The sequence below is a fragment of the Argiope bruennichi genome, chromosome 4 (assembly GCF_947563725.1).
Source record: "Argiope bruennichi chromosome 4, qqArgBrue1.1, whole genome shotgun sequence".
NCBI lineage: Eukaryota > Metazoa > Arthropoda > Arachnida > Araneae > Araneidae > Argiope > Argiope bruennichi.
This window is the reverse complement of record NC_079154.1, coordinates 137,058,586-137,073,090: the sequence shown is the minus strand read 5'-3', so window position 1 is coordinate 137,073,090 and position 14,505 is coordinate 137,058,586. Positions and strand designations below refer to the sequence as shown.

Below are 14,505 nucleotides of genomic sequence, written 5' to 3'. Positions count from 1 at the left end.
GGTATTAAAATATTCTTTTTATTTCGTGTTTAAATATTACCAATACTTAGCGAAAAACATTCTGAAATTAAATTAAAACAATAATATGTAATAGAATTATTTTTAAAAATGTCATGAAATTATACAATGTCTTGCATTTTTAAAATTTGGTTTCAGCAAACTATGCTGTATTGAGAAGAAATAGAATTACTTTTTCCTAATGGGATGTTTGTTAATAAAACATGTGTTTGTTATCTGAACCTGAAATTTTCACTAAATTATTCGTGATCCAATTTGTCCTCTGTCTTAATTGTTCCTCAACAAACCACTTGCAGTAACCTAATTTTTTAATATTTTTGAAAATGAGAATGGAAAGAAACATGAAAGAGACACGATGGCTTCCAGATGCCTGCTATTTTTTTCTCCAGTGTAAAGAGAGTTATGGAGAAAGGGAAATTTCCTCACCCACAACAATTTCCCTTCCCTTTGAGTTGATAAGCGATGCATTGAAGAACATTACTATAATGTCAGTTGATGATAACACAAAAGTGGAAATGTTTATTTCAAGTAACTCAAAATGTTTAGAATGCGCTACTGTGTTTATATGTCTATTAAAAGTTACTTAACCAGATGCAGTAACAGTTTTCTTTGTCAAGAAAAATGAGAGGAAATATACATAATTCTTCTCCACTGTTCCCATCACTCATTTCATAAGCGTTTGAATCCATTAGAATTCAAACAAGATCGAAGACTTTGTAATTGAAAATAAACTAATAACTTTAAAACCCTTCTTGTTTTTCTATTGAAAAATATTTTTCACATAATTTTTGGTTATGAAGAAGTGATAATTCACTTAGTTTCAAGCATCGTTTTTTTTTCTTTCCCTTCAGTAAAAAGAGAGTTAAGGAGAAAGGAAAATTTCCTTACGGGTAAACATTTTCTTTCCTTTTCAGTTGATAATGTATTATTGCTACCATCCCTATACCTCTATGTTAACTCCATAGCTCTAATTATTATGTATGCAATATCAATGTGCAAATTTGTACGCCAGTTTACTTTCTGCCATTTATTTTATTTAATTTGCTTTGCAATTTTCATAAATGTTGTTTGTTATGGAATAATTACTCATTGTCTTGTAACTGTCTTAAAGACTGAGTTATTTTAAATATGTTTATTCTTTTTTTAGGTAAGTATCCAGAATTTGCTGTCAAGTGGTTATATTATAGAAAATGTTTAAACATCATTTGAGATTCAATTTTAGGTGAGTGCATATTCAAGATGCTGTACAAAAGTTTCTGCATATAAACGTTTTTTTCTAAGTTCAAATCTGTTTAATTTGTTTGAAGAGCATCTCACCATCATCTTCGCGTTCAGGTATAAAACAGAAATATTCAACAAATTGCTTAATTATCTCTGTTATTCTAAGCAAAATTTTCTGTTCTTGAATAAATTGATTTCATGTCATTGCACTTTGGATGAAATAAGCGTGGAAAAATTTTAATGCTTTAAATTTCGCACATTTCATTTTACACCATTAGAAGATATTTCGAATCTATTCCTGTATTTTCAACTTTTTGGTACGTAATTTCATGTTATATTTAAATACAGAAGCAGTGGAACTAATTAATAAATAAATTAACGTTCCTAGCTAATGGACATGAATGAAAAGGCGACATTTGGTTTTGTCTCTTCGCCATTCTAAAAATGATTAATAATCCCCTCCTTTGAAATACTGCATTTTTCTTTAAAAAACATCTTTATTGAATGAAACAGTAGAAGGAAATTTCTACAAAAAGGCTCGGCAGTAAATGTTTTCTCAGAAAGAACAGTTTCGTGATTTATTGTTAGACACTTACGGATTGGTGCCGGGACTCTCAAAAGGAGCAAACAGATCTTGATTGCTGGATTTTGTTGAGGAGAGTGCTCTGAAGTTTAATCATCGAGAAAAAGAATTGAGAGGGAAAACCGCGACAACAACAGGAGAGTCTGTGGCCACTTATCCCCTGTGAAAAGAATGTAAAAGCAACGAGACTGCGGCTAACAAAATCAGTAACTATTGCTCTACCTCTGAGGAAAATAACTTGCCTACTGATGCGATAATTTCTCAACCGTGTTGCTGCACACCACTCCCCCTCGAAGGGATTGCATGGAAGGAAATATTTTTATACATTTCTTTGTATTCCTGAACTTTGTAATGTTTCTCATTTTCTCAATAGAAGACATATAAATATATAAAAAAAAGGGGAGAAAATACCTGGAATTTGGGGAGTGCAATGACACCTACAGAAACGAAAGGAATTGGATTCTCTACTTCCCCATTTTGAACAAGTCAGGAATAACATACATTGTATTAGCAGCCTATTTTTAAAATGTAAGAATGACATGTGGAAAGTATTTTTTTAATCTTTAACAGAAAAAGAGATGACAAAAAAAATGTATTTGAGCCATTAGTTTAATAGTGTCCATGAAGTGGTATCCCTATCCCGCCGGTCGTAATTTTCTTCAGTGCACGCTTCTGAAAGAAAAACAGCACACTATTTCTTATTAGCGCATGATTTCACACAACAATATACCCACCGTCAGTTGTAAATCAGATTATCGTGCTTTTAAAGTTATAAATTAAGATTAAAAATTATCCATAACACTCCGTGGAAATTAAAATCATCACTGTCGTTTTGTAATATTCAATAGATTTATCAGAAAACAAAATGAATAACATTATTTAGATACCATAAAAGACTGTTCAAAGAATCGAATAAATCCCTCTCTTCCTTTTTTAACCTTCCCTGTTTAGTTCATCGGTATGCATGTTGCATTCTGACTCGTGGTCAATGGTATCCATATCCCGCTGATCGTGGTTAGATAATGAAAAACATCTGCAGCGAGTTAACCTCTCTTCATATTCCCATACCAGTAAAACGGAATTTAAAACATACATCGGTAAGTGCACAGCGTTCCTATCTTGCGACATTCCCAGGTGACGGTATTTCTGTCTGGAAAGCATAGCACGAGGAGCATAATTTTCATTCTAGTGGTTGTCCTTGGCTACAAAGTTTTCAAATGTGAAAATACTCATTATAATAAATGTTTGAGAAAAAATGCCTGTCTTGAAGTGTTGTTATCTTGCTAATAATATCTCAAAACTGATTGTCACATATGTAGTATTTGTAAACTGTATTTAAAAATCTCATAGACTTCTTAAGAAGTATATTATACCCGTATATGTGCACTTTAGAATTAAATATATAATAACATTAGAAGTTTTGTTTCCGTGCAGTGGAATCTTCTGTATCAATAAAATCTGCGAACATTCGAATCAAAACTAATCACTAAAAGTGGGTTCAAAGAAATAATAATCAACTGACGTAAAGAAATGCAATGTCGAATGCGAAATAAAAATTGACGAAAGGAAAGGTTAGTAATAGCCTTTGGTTTGGTCCATGAAGTGAGAATATAATGAATCAGCATAAATGTAAAATAATAAAATTGCTTATCTCAGAAGAATAATCTTAGCTGTTTAATCTTGCTTAAGTATATTCGCATACCGATAAATAAACTAGTTTAAAAATAAAAAAAAAAGCTTGTATCGACGTTAGATATCAAAGCAGAAGATATTTCAAATTCGATAATGATGCTTTTTAAAAGAGGGGATATTTTTAATTTCTCCCAGAGATAAGACGGCGTAGACGATTATATTACAGATCTAACAACATGGTTTTGGCGTTGATTCCAAAGTTCTTAAACAAATATAATTCTAAAGAACATTGGATACGATATCCAATAATGAATGCCAGGGAATTAAGTAAAAAGAAAAAAAAACTATCAAACAAAGTTATACAATTTATTTAATGGAATACAAAACCAAAATAGCGCAACAACACAGTTGCAAATGCTGCTTGCCTGTCACTTTTAGATGGCAAATCATTTCAATATTCATTTTAGTAATCCAAAGTCATTGCTGTTGATAATTTATTTGTTGTGCCATCATGTTTTTATGATGCCGCATACGACCTGCAATGCCGATATTCATGCAACTATATTATGATGTTGTATTTCCTAAATTCTCTGTTGCACATTTTACCTAATGTTTCCTTTTAAATACGGCCTATGTAATAAATCATTTATGACTTTTATATGTTTGCTCTAGTCTTTAGTAATAATAAAGACTAAAAAAGTGTTATGTTTTTGTTTTGTTTATATGCGTGTGTTTGGCATACAGCTACCAAATTTTTCAACCTAGAGGTTAGGAATTGGTATCTTCAAGCAAGTTTCCTGATATTTTTATTAGAATTGTAATTAATTGCTACGGCACAGACCAAAATTTTATACCACTTCAAAAGTTAAAGATTTGTCTTTTTAATGGTAACAATTTTATAGTAATGCAAATTTTTTTCTGTATTTTGGCATTTTTTTTTTAATTTTATATTTTGCCTAATTTGCAACAATGGATTGCCTTGTTGCCCTGAAGCTGAAACCGATTCCATTGTTTCATCAAATATTCAATCTCATGATTTTCTGTCTCTTGCTGCCCGCTAAGGTAGAAGGGTTTTGTTTAATATTTGTGCGGTTAGAAGATATATTTGCATTTTTAATAGCGTTATGATGTCATTGGACAGATTTTCATTATATGGGCTCATGTGTATAATGAACATAATATATGGATTTAATATTTGCGAATTATTAAAGTCATGCGATTTAAATGGGATAAAATTAGAACAATATTTTCAATAAAACAGCTGGTTGCTAAAGACAACTAGTTATTAATAATAGCCGGTAAAAGTGATCACTTTATAGTTGCAATGTAATCACTCTTTTAATAATCTGGTCAAAAGGGATGAGATTAATATTTCTTAAAATGATGAGACTAATCAATTTTTAATAATAAAACAAGTAATCGCATTAATTACAAAAGCACACACACTTATATGTCATGACTGAAATATGTTTAGAAATTAATACTCATTCAAATTAAAATATGTAGAGATATTTGAAATGATTATTTAAAGAAAACAGAACGCTGCATTTTTTAACACGAACTGACTATACAGTATAAAATAGGTTCTCCCAAGCCAATACATTTCTAAGCAAATGCAGATTGTTTTGAAAATTTGTAATTTTGAATTTTAAAACTCTTGAACTTATGTATAGGCATACGAGAAATCATCCTCTAAGTTTTAGGCCTTTTCTGCCGTTTTATTTTCGTGCGTGTGAAATCTTGCAATAAAACTTATCTATAAATTTATTTATAAATATATTTAACGACTTGTCATGGTATCAGCTGTTGGTAATGAACATTTTTAATTGGTTACAAAATATTTAACTATTAGGTAAACAAACAAACAAAAAAGTCAGTTAATATTACATTACTAACTTCCAATTTCAAGTCAGAAAGTGCATCGGATAGTTAATTTAAAATTAATTATAAAATTTGTGTCGAGTGAACAGTAAGAATAGAAATCAAGTTAATAAACAGGTGTCAAAATTAAATGTAAATGAAAATATGAAAATAAAAAAAAATGGGAAATTTGCCCAGGGAAAAGAATACCCAAATTGCTCAATTGCCGAGTTTAAGGCAACATTTCACTTTTTTTCAGCACATGTATCTAATTGATTATTTGTATTTATCAATCTATGGCTATATCTTTTTGGATTGCAATATATTGATATGGATAAATAAACAGAAAAATGTGTAAGATTTTATTAAATTATAAATATTATAATAAATCATAAAAAATTAAATGAAGGAAAAAATATTTTCACATTAAATCACATTCCAGATGACAATAAATTTATTGTCATATATATCCAAAAAGTAGAAAAAATTATTGAAATCAAGTTTTGATATTTCCTTGAAAGTTACTGCTTTTCTTTTTGGAACAAGAAATGCTATAAATATTTCATTTTGTACATCATAATGAAGGATTATAATCCAATCTCGGACTCATTTAAAAGAAAACTAACGAAGTTTATTTCCTTGGAAAGTTATTCTCTGTCTTAGTCTTAGTAGCTTGCTTCTGGAAAATCTTTTAAGAATTAAAAAGGAAAGAGAGTTTTAAAAAGTGCGGCAGGAAGCACGAAAGATGAAGAAATTAAAAATAATAAGGGTCTTGCAATGAACGGAATTCATTTTTTGAGGCAATAATCGGGTTATAATCAAGATTTAGGTTTGTTTGTTTGTTTAAAGTAGAAGTCAGAAAGTTTTGTGCATACTCAGAGATTTCACTATACATGTGAAAAACTTATCGAAAATTACTTTTAGGATTTAAAAGAATCCTTCCTTATCTTCCAAGAATCTAGATTATTTATTACATATACAAGAGGTAGAAAAATAATCAAAACCGGAAGAATACTATTTCTTGCTCACGGACTTTAAAAGAAATTATTCAGATTTGTTTATTTACCGTAAATATATTTCTCTTTCTCCAAATAAAAATAATCTGAAATCTTTTCCTTTCCTGAAAACATTGGCTTTTCTTGCCTACTAATTAAACTAATGAAACATTAAGTTCTATTTTAATAAGATTGATTTAAAAGTTAAATTATATTCATTTTTGAATTGATTTTCCTGTGTATTGGAAAAAAAACCAAATGTGTAAAAGAACTGCAGTAATACTTTATCATACCCCATTCTTTTTACATTCTCACGAAGTGTAGCGAAAGTGCAGTAATCGTTAAGAAACTCGAGATTTTGACGAATTTCTGCTTTTCAGATCGAAAAACACATTTGTGATTTTATGTCTGTGACAAAGATTCCGACGCGCTTTGAGCTGGAAAATGAAATTTGGTATATCGTCTTTACACCAAAGTCGCAGATTTTTATCACAACTCTGTTAAGAGGAAGTCTGTCGGTTGTTCGAATGCAGGTGAACACGATTACTGCAAATGGAAGAGAGCTGCACCCATTCAACTTCGGGATATTATTGACAGCCAAAAAGGATGAACGAAATCGGATGCATAGTTTTAACATCTATGTTATAGACACCTATTAAATATTGGGCCGCACAAAGAGTTCAGCGTATGTCGGTCTGCACTTTCGTAGTCATCAGATTTGATGTAATGTTTTGAAATGACAGTTGTAGCTCTGATCAAATTTTCGTTTCCATCAGTTTGGAAAAATGCATCTAAAACACAAATTCGATTTCTGGATCACTCGTCAAGGATCACACGAATAGAACTATCAAAAATATGAAACTCTGGCCCAAGATGAACACTTCGAAACTACTGAATGCCAATTCTATGTAGGATATTCTCCCGAGGTCCGCCATTTCTTGCAGTGTGAGTGGGGACAGCATATTTATTAGAGGGTATGCGAGAAAGTTTTGGAGAGACCACTCCCGATTATATATTTTTAATCTGCTAATGACGATAATTCAGAAACAATTATGAAAGGATTTTTATCTTTTTTTAAAAGAAAATTCATAAATAAATACTATTTTTAATCAGTCACCCACATTTAATACGTGCAATATCGTGCGGCGCATGTCGACGTTGTATCAAATAGACAACAGACTCCTTATGAATAACTCCTAATGGAAAAATAAGCTGGTCCTCTAAACAAATGAAATTTAACTTTTCATTATATCGATGATGAGAGTAAATTCAAACACTCATTAAAAATAGAAACCCATCTCGCTGTAAGTCTGAGAAGAAATATTCTGGTTAAGTGCGAACATTTCTAAGTATGCAAACCTGTCATTTCAATGAGTATATAAGGTTAAACGCGGTCGATAAATTGAGCATTTTTTATGTTATTTATTATTTTTGTAATCCTTATTTTACACTTATTATTCTGTTGACGTAACAATTTGTGCAGTGTTTGTCTTTTAAAATTTAACATTGAAATATCCATCAGATGTGAGTTAATCGAACCGGATAGATGCGATGACCCGTTAAAAAAATCCAAGGTTTTTAATGCTTTCTATGAAATGACCGAGAAAAATGAAAATAACACAAAAAAATTGAATCAGGCCACATCTTTTGGGAAAGAAATTCTTAAAACTCAATTTTATATCTAAGGTAATTTTATGGTGCAAAATATACTGAATGAGGATAATATTAGCAATTATCTTCAAGTTAAAAATTTTAATATGTCCTTTCTCCCAAATTCTACTTAATAGATTTAAAAAATTAAACTGCTATCTAAAAGAATAGACATCAAATACTATGATATGCTCACAGACAATTAAAAAATATCAGCGTCATTTTTAGACGTTGGAAAAAGTTTTAAAAACCACTAAACTGCGTGTTTTATTAGCATTTTCAACTTCAATAAAAATATTTTTTTCAAATCAAAAAAATAATTTAACCCTTTATCTACTGCATTATGAACTACTGAAAATTTTTTCATAAATATATTTTTATTTAGCTGCCATATTGATAATTAAAAGCCGGCGTCCTGACATAGGGGTAGCGTGTCTTCCTAGTGATCTGGGCGTCCCGGGTTCGAATCACGGTTCGGCCGTGGTTGTTCTTCATCTGTGTTCTATCTGTGAGTGTGTGAATGTGCCCCCTTGTAAAAAGGGGTTGTGCAAGCGAATGTGTGTGAGTTTCATGAGCTAGAAGTCAGACTTCTGCCCTCGGGTGCTCAGGGGTTTTTACCCTCAGAAGCTACTGCAACCCCTTTCCGTGATAAAGTGGACACGACATTATCATCATTGATAATTAAAGAATATACAAGAAAAAAAATCTCCTCGGTGTGAAATTTAATTTGTTAGAACTAATTAATTAAAGTGGTCCTTAAAAGTACCTTCAGTACACTATGTATAAATTTCCTCATAATAGAAAAAAATTACGGATGATATTTCTAATGAAATTTAACCTCTTAAAAATGCTAAATAACCAAAAAACATTCATAAGAAAATAAAGAAATTATCAAATTGACATAATTTTATTTTATACATAATAAAGGTAGAAATTCACATTTGATGATAATCATAAAAACAATTTTCTTTTTCATTTACACACAAAAATATATTACAAGTTGAGCATTTTGAACGTGGTTTTGATTGAATATTTTTGAGTGCACAGAATTCACAACGTCCTCGACTCGACACGAATGTTGGCCAATGGTATCCTCTATTTTCTAAACAAACATCATTAGAAACAGACAAATTTCCTTTTATTCTCTTTTTTGCACAAAAAGTTTGTTCACCTCCATTAGATTTAGGTCTCCCTTTTCGTTTTGGTTGTAGTTTTGATTTTGTTAGTAATCCTTTAGTAATGCAGCGCTTATAATCGACGGATGACATTTTCTCACGACGCACTTCCACATATGCAATATATGAATTTATATATGCCATTTCTAGCATAGCAAGAAAAAGCCTATGCCACCATTTTTTCGATTTCCTGTCCCTATCATAAATAGCACGTAACATGTCGGCTTTATCAATTCCTCCCATGTGTCCATTGTAGTCTTTTACAACAATGGGTGCGGTAACGTCAATTTTGGTACCATCTTTGAGTCTCCTTTGGACTTTGCAAGTAAAATCTAGCTTATTTTTTTATTCGGAATGCAAAAGCCAATTAACATTCAATACTAATATTTTCAAATGCTCTTGACGGTGTTAGTAAAAAAAATAATTTAAAAAAATCTATAATTGAAGTCTATAAAAAATACTAAAACATATTGCTACACTACACTTTCATAATTACATTATAACAAACAGAAATATTATAGATAATTACATGGACAAAATGAAAAAAAGTTTTTCTCCAACACTACGTGTACTGGCGGTACTTATAAGTACCACCGAATAATACGACCATTAATCACATTACATAATCTGTTATCTTATAATGATTGGGCAAATAATATTCTAAGACAATACAGAATGAATTAAAAAAATACAACACTTAAATTTGATTTGATATTATATATTTATAGCAAAGAAAAGATAAAAGCAGCAATCCGTACAAAATGGCAGCAAAAGGACACAGTGTTCGTTCGAAAATAGCTTTCTTTCTCGCAAAATTCATCAGCCTAGAACAACTACTACAATCTATCATGAAAAAGTAGAGTTAAAAGACTGTTTCTAAAACGTACCATCAGAATATAAGTAATGGTGGTTGGGCTATAAAGTTTTAAAGTGATTGGTACTTATAAGCACCGTCAGTAAATAAAGGGTTAAAAAATTATTTGTCAAGAGAGATTTGCAAATCTTGCAGTTTATATCTATTGAAAGTGATATTTTATTAAAAAAATTAGATAAGAATTTGCTTATTAATCCATTTCTTGGAAACAAAGTACGAAACATTCAATTTCTAGAATTCAACTTCTGCGAAATGTTGACATTTATTCGTATAAAATTGCTTTAGTTATTTTTATTACATATAAGTTATATGTTTTGGTAATATGATCAAAATTAATGTCAAATTAGAGTATAAATTTTAATTAATAATTAAAATAAGATATTATATGCATATGTACACATTTTTATGTAACATATCTCTCTTTAGTTATATATTTTCAAATATTTAAAATATTGCATGTTTAAATTTATTTATTTTTAAATTGTAATATGATTGTTTTAAGCAGTATATTTGATATTAGGTGTGTTTTACTATATTTTTTCGTTCCGCTTGCTATGTTATCGCAGAAGTATACGTCTAATTCTAACATAAATGTGTTTCAATGTAGGTTTTCACAAAGAACGAAATATTTACAAATTTAAAAAAGAGTAAAGCTAGAACTCATTTTTTAGAGTTATTTTATATTATTTTTATGTCAATAAAACTTCATTTCAAGAGTTCACAATAAACCATTTTCCCCGAAAATCGTCACAGCCTTCATTAGATATTTGCACGGTCGATTAGATTTGAAAAGACCGATTAATATTTTCGCGTCCCAGTTGATGTTCCAAGAAAATTTCCTTTAAACTGTCAGGTATAAAAGTAGCCAAACATTTTGAAATTATCTTATCCTGTTTTAAAGTATTTAACGAAAAATTATATATTGAAACTGATGGGACATAAGATGTAACTGCCAACCTACAAGTTAAAAGTAATTTGCGTTGTGGTTTTTATTTATATCGTCTAGAAAAATTAGCTGTGAATGTGTTTATCAAACAATACATGTAATCATCTAACACTGTCTGCAACGCTGGACGGAGTAAAATCATTATTCAATGCAAAATCAAAATTTCTGTTTTGACTTCTAGCAACTGCGACGACCTTTTGTTAACTGTTTAAATTGACTGATTCCTTAGATTGCGAATAAAGAATGAAAAAATTAACCATGGAATCGTAAACTTCATAATTTATTTATATTTTCATATTGAATTGTAGTAAAGACGAATGAGCTGTTGTCTGCAATTTTATTATTTTAAATTCAAACTGATTTTAGAGATGAGATTAGATTTGAGTATTCCTGTATATTATGGATACAGAAGATCCCACTGCTAAGAAACAAAACTTTAAATGTTGTTATATATTTACATCTAAAGTGTAATGAATTTTTTTATTTTTTATTTTAAGCAATTTGACAATATGCATGTGATTTAACATTATAATTCTCGTTAGTTAGTTTGTGACAATCATATCCAAGATATTGTAAAACGGATAACAACCTGCCTGCATCTAATAATAAAATAAAAGTTTTTATTTGCCCTTTCTTTCAAAATAATTAAAAACTAATTTTTTATCATTAGTAGAAAATAAAAAAAAATTGTAAAAATAAATATTGTACAATTACATCGTTTCTAAAATTTCATTAAGAAAATAGGAATTGCACTTTAAAAGCAGATCAGTAATGTTCAGACACCAAGTTGGATTTTTTTTTTTTTTTGTCATCCATTTTTTTCGAAATACGGTCAGATGATACTGAGTAATAAATCTCAATCTCAGTTATAATTCAAATTAATAATTTAAATCTTATTAATTAATTACTTAATAATTATCTTATTAATGTAATTCATAAGACAAAGTAAAAGAATGTTTGCTGGTAAAAATTTAAACTTCCAACTCCATTCAGTTAATACAGCTTGTAGAATTAAAAAAAAATACTTGAAATCATAATCGTTGCATGCATTTTAATGTTACCATTAAAAATAACAAATCTTCCAACATGAAATGTTACGTATGATCTACGATGTCTCAAAGTAAATTCTTCTTCTAATATATCTTTCATGAGTTTTTTTTTAATAAGTTTGTGATCGTCATGAAAATCTCTAGTACCGAAAAAATTATTTTGTTGAAATCCCAGATAATTGCGAAATCATTACTATCCTATTATCTTTCAAGCGACATTTTCGAAAAATGGCTCTGCTCTCTTTCCGTGAAGACAGTCTCTACAGCGATATTACATTCTGAAGCAATATCGAGAGAAAGATGTGCTGAAACTATTTTCTTTTGTTTACGTTTCTTGGAATCAGAATTAATATTAAGCATGGAAAATACAGAAAGATAAAGCAATAGAAAATGTACTTTTCAATTAGTTTCAAACTTACTGTTCATTACCATCACTAAAATTTTTAGTGCAAAAGAAGAAACAATATGGAATTTTGCAGAGGTTTCATATCGACTGAGCAATGTGATATTTTAGTTTCCAGTTTTTGAGTATGTATTGTTTTCAACTAGTTATTGTGTTACAAAATTGTAATTTATCAAATATGTGAAATAGGTTATTATCAGTGATAATATTATTAATAACAACCGATAATCATTAATAATAACCAGTCATTGTGGCAAATCGGTTAATTTTTTCATCGATCGTTATCATTAACTATAACCAATTAATTGCATTCATTTTGGAATATATATACTGAGTAAAACATTACTTAGAAATATCCTAAAATGTATCCATCCATTAAAAAAAAGGACTTTTGCTTTTCGAATTAGAGTGAATAAGAAATTCACAATAAAAATTCAATTGAAATAACATTGAGTTTTTATTGTTTCTTCAATTTATTAATTTAACCTCAGATCTATTTAATTGATTCAAAACAAACAATTTTGTTACACTTTTGAATAGATTCAGTTATTCTTTTTCGAAAACAATTAATATTTTTAAATTTATTTTTTAGACCATTGAATTCGAGAAACTTTTAGTAATATTATTATAATAAGTAAACTCTACTTCTCTTTCATGATAAAAATCCGCTACTCTTTAATGATATGAATCCGCTAAGATCAAAAGAGAGAGATCATTTCATATATATCTACTAATAATTAAGATGAGTGTATGTGCGTTGGTGCTCCACAAGCCAAATAGTTTAAATTACAGCTACAGAATTTGGCATATATAACAGGGAATTCGCACTTCATATTTCTGAAAATATATATTTATATACTGTTATATTTTCTGAAATTCCATTTTAATTAATTAAAAATGATGGATAATTTAATTTAATTAATTAAAAATATAGTTGAGCAAAAATGATTTTTACATCATCTTAAAATTAAAATAAAATGTATGCTTTCCAATGATGCTAATTTAGATTTATTTCTGAATTGTGACAATTTAATAAAAAGCATTTTCTAATCTATTTTCCAACAGTAAATTACACTGTTGCTTGAAATTCAAACTGAAGGCCGAAGGCAACAGAAGAATGGCAGTATATAACATAGTTTATGAAATGCATAGAAGAGTGAAGTTATATTATCTCCAAATCCAGAAGATATATGAACCGGATTTTTACGTTTTTATTAGCACTGCGATGTTACATGGGATCCCCCCAATTAGAAAGGTTCATGCACCCAATAAACAGAACTTAAGTAAGTTAAACTAACATGGCTCCAGTATCTGACAATTCGACAAGATCACGGACATGAAATTATATCTAAACGACTTAGCTGAATTAAAAATAATCAGTTCCTCCATGAGAGTCAGGTAATCACCAAAGGTGACTACTGAATACATATTGAAAATATGTTGCAAACATTGATGAAATAATTAATGCTAGTGCAGAAAAAGTATTTAACAAAAATAAAATTTTATAAATGTACTAAAGAATGATCTCTCTAGTGTGTTCAACATCAATTTTTATGTAGTACGTATCAATTTATTTTAGTATTAGAAAAATTAGTGTGGAAATACTTGTGCGCTTCCTAGAACAGAAATAAAGAGAATGAAAAGTTCTTTTTCAATTTCGTCACATCCTAGATTCGGTATATTCTGTTTTTATACACGACTTATAAAAGTAGTAGAATATGTGAAATGTGTTCGAAATACATCTTAGAAACCTTCTGAAGCTTATCTAACATTTATTGAAAGAAAAAAATCTACAAATATATAATTTTCACCGTCGTAAATTAAGAAGTTTAATCCAGTCTGCGAGTGCATATTAAATTAAAAGAAAGGTTGTGAAGTTCATATTCTGAAAAGCTATTCTTTCTCTGTCTGAGTCTTTGCAACTTTTAGAGACAATCTCACGAATTAAAAAAAAAAAAAACGACAACTAAAGCTTAAAAAATTATGAAACGAACAAGAAAATAAAATGTAACATAAGCCGTAAAAGTCAACGGAATTTTTTTCAGTGTATTAATCGGGTTAAGACCCGATTATTAACTTGAAAAAACCAAGACTCCGTT

General features: G+C 29.4%; 1 protein-coding gene across 2 annotated transcripts in view; it reads left to right on the top strand.

The window, feature by feature from the left end:
- LOC129967117 (neuroligin-1-like) overlaps positions 1 to 14,505 on the top strand; it is a 700,350-nt gene that overhangs the window by 287,208 nt on the left and 398,637 nt on the right. The gene's annotated exons all lie outside the window — the stretch shown is intronic.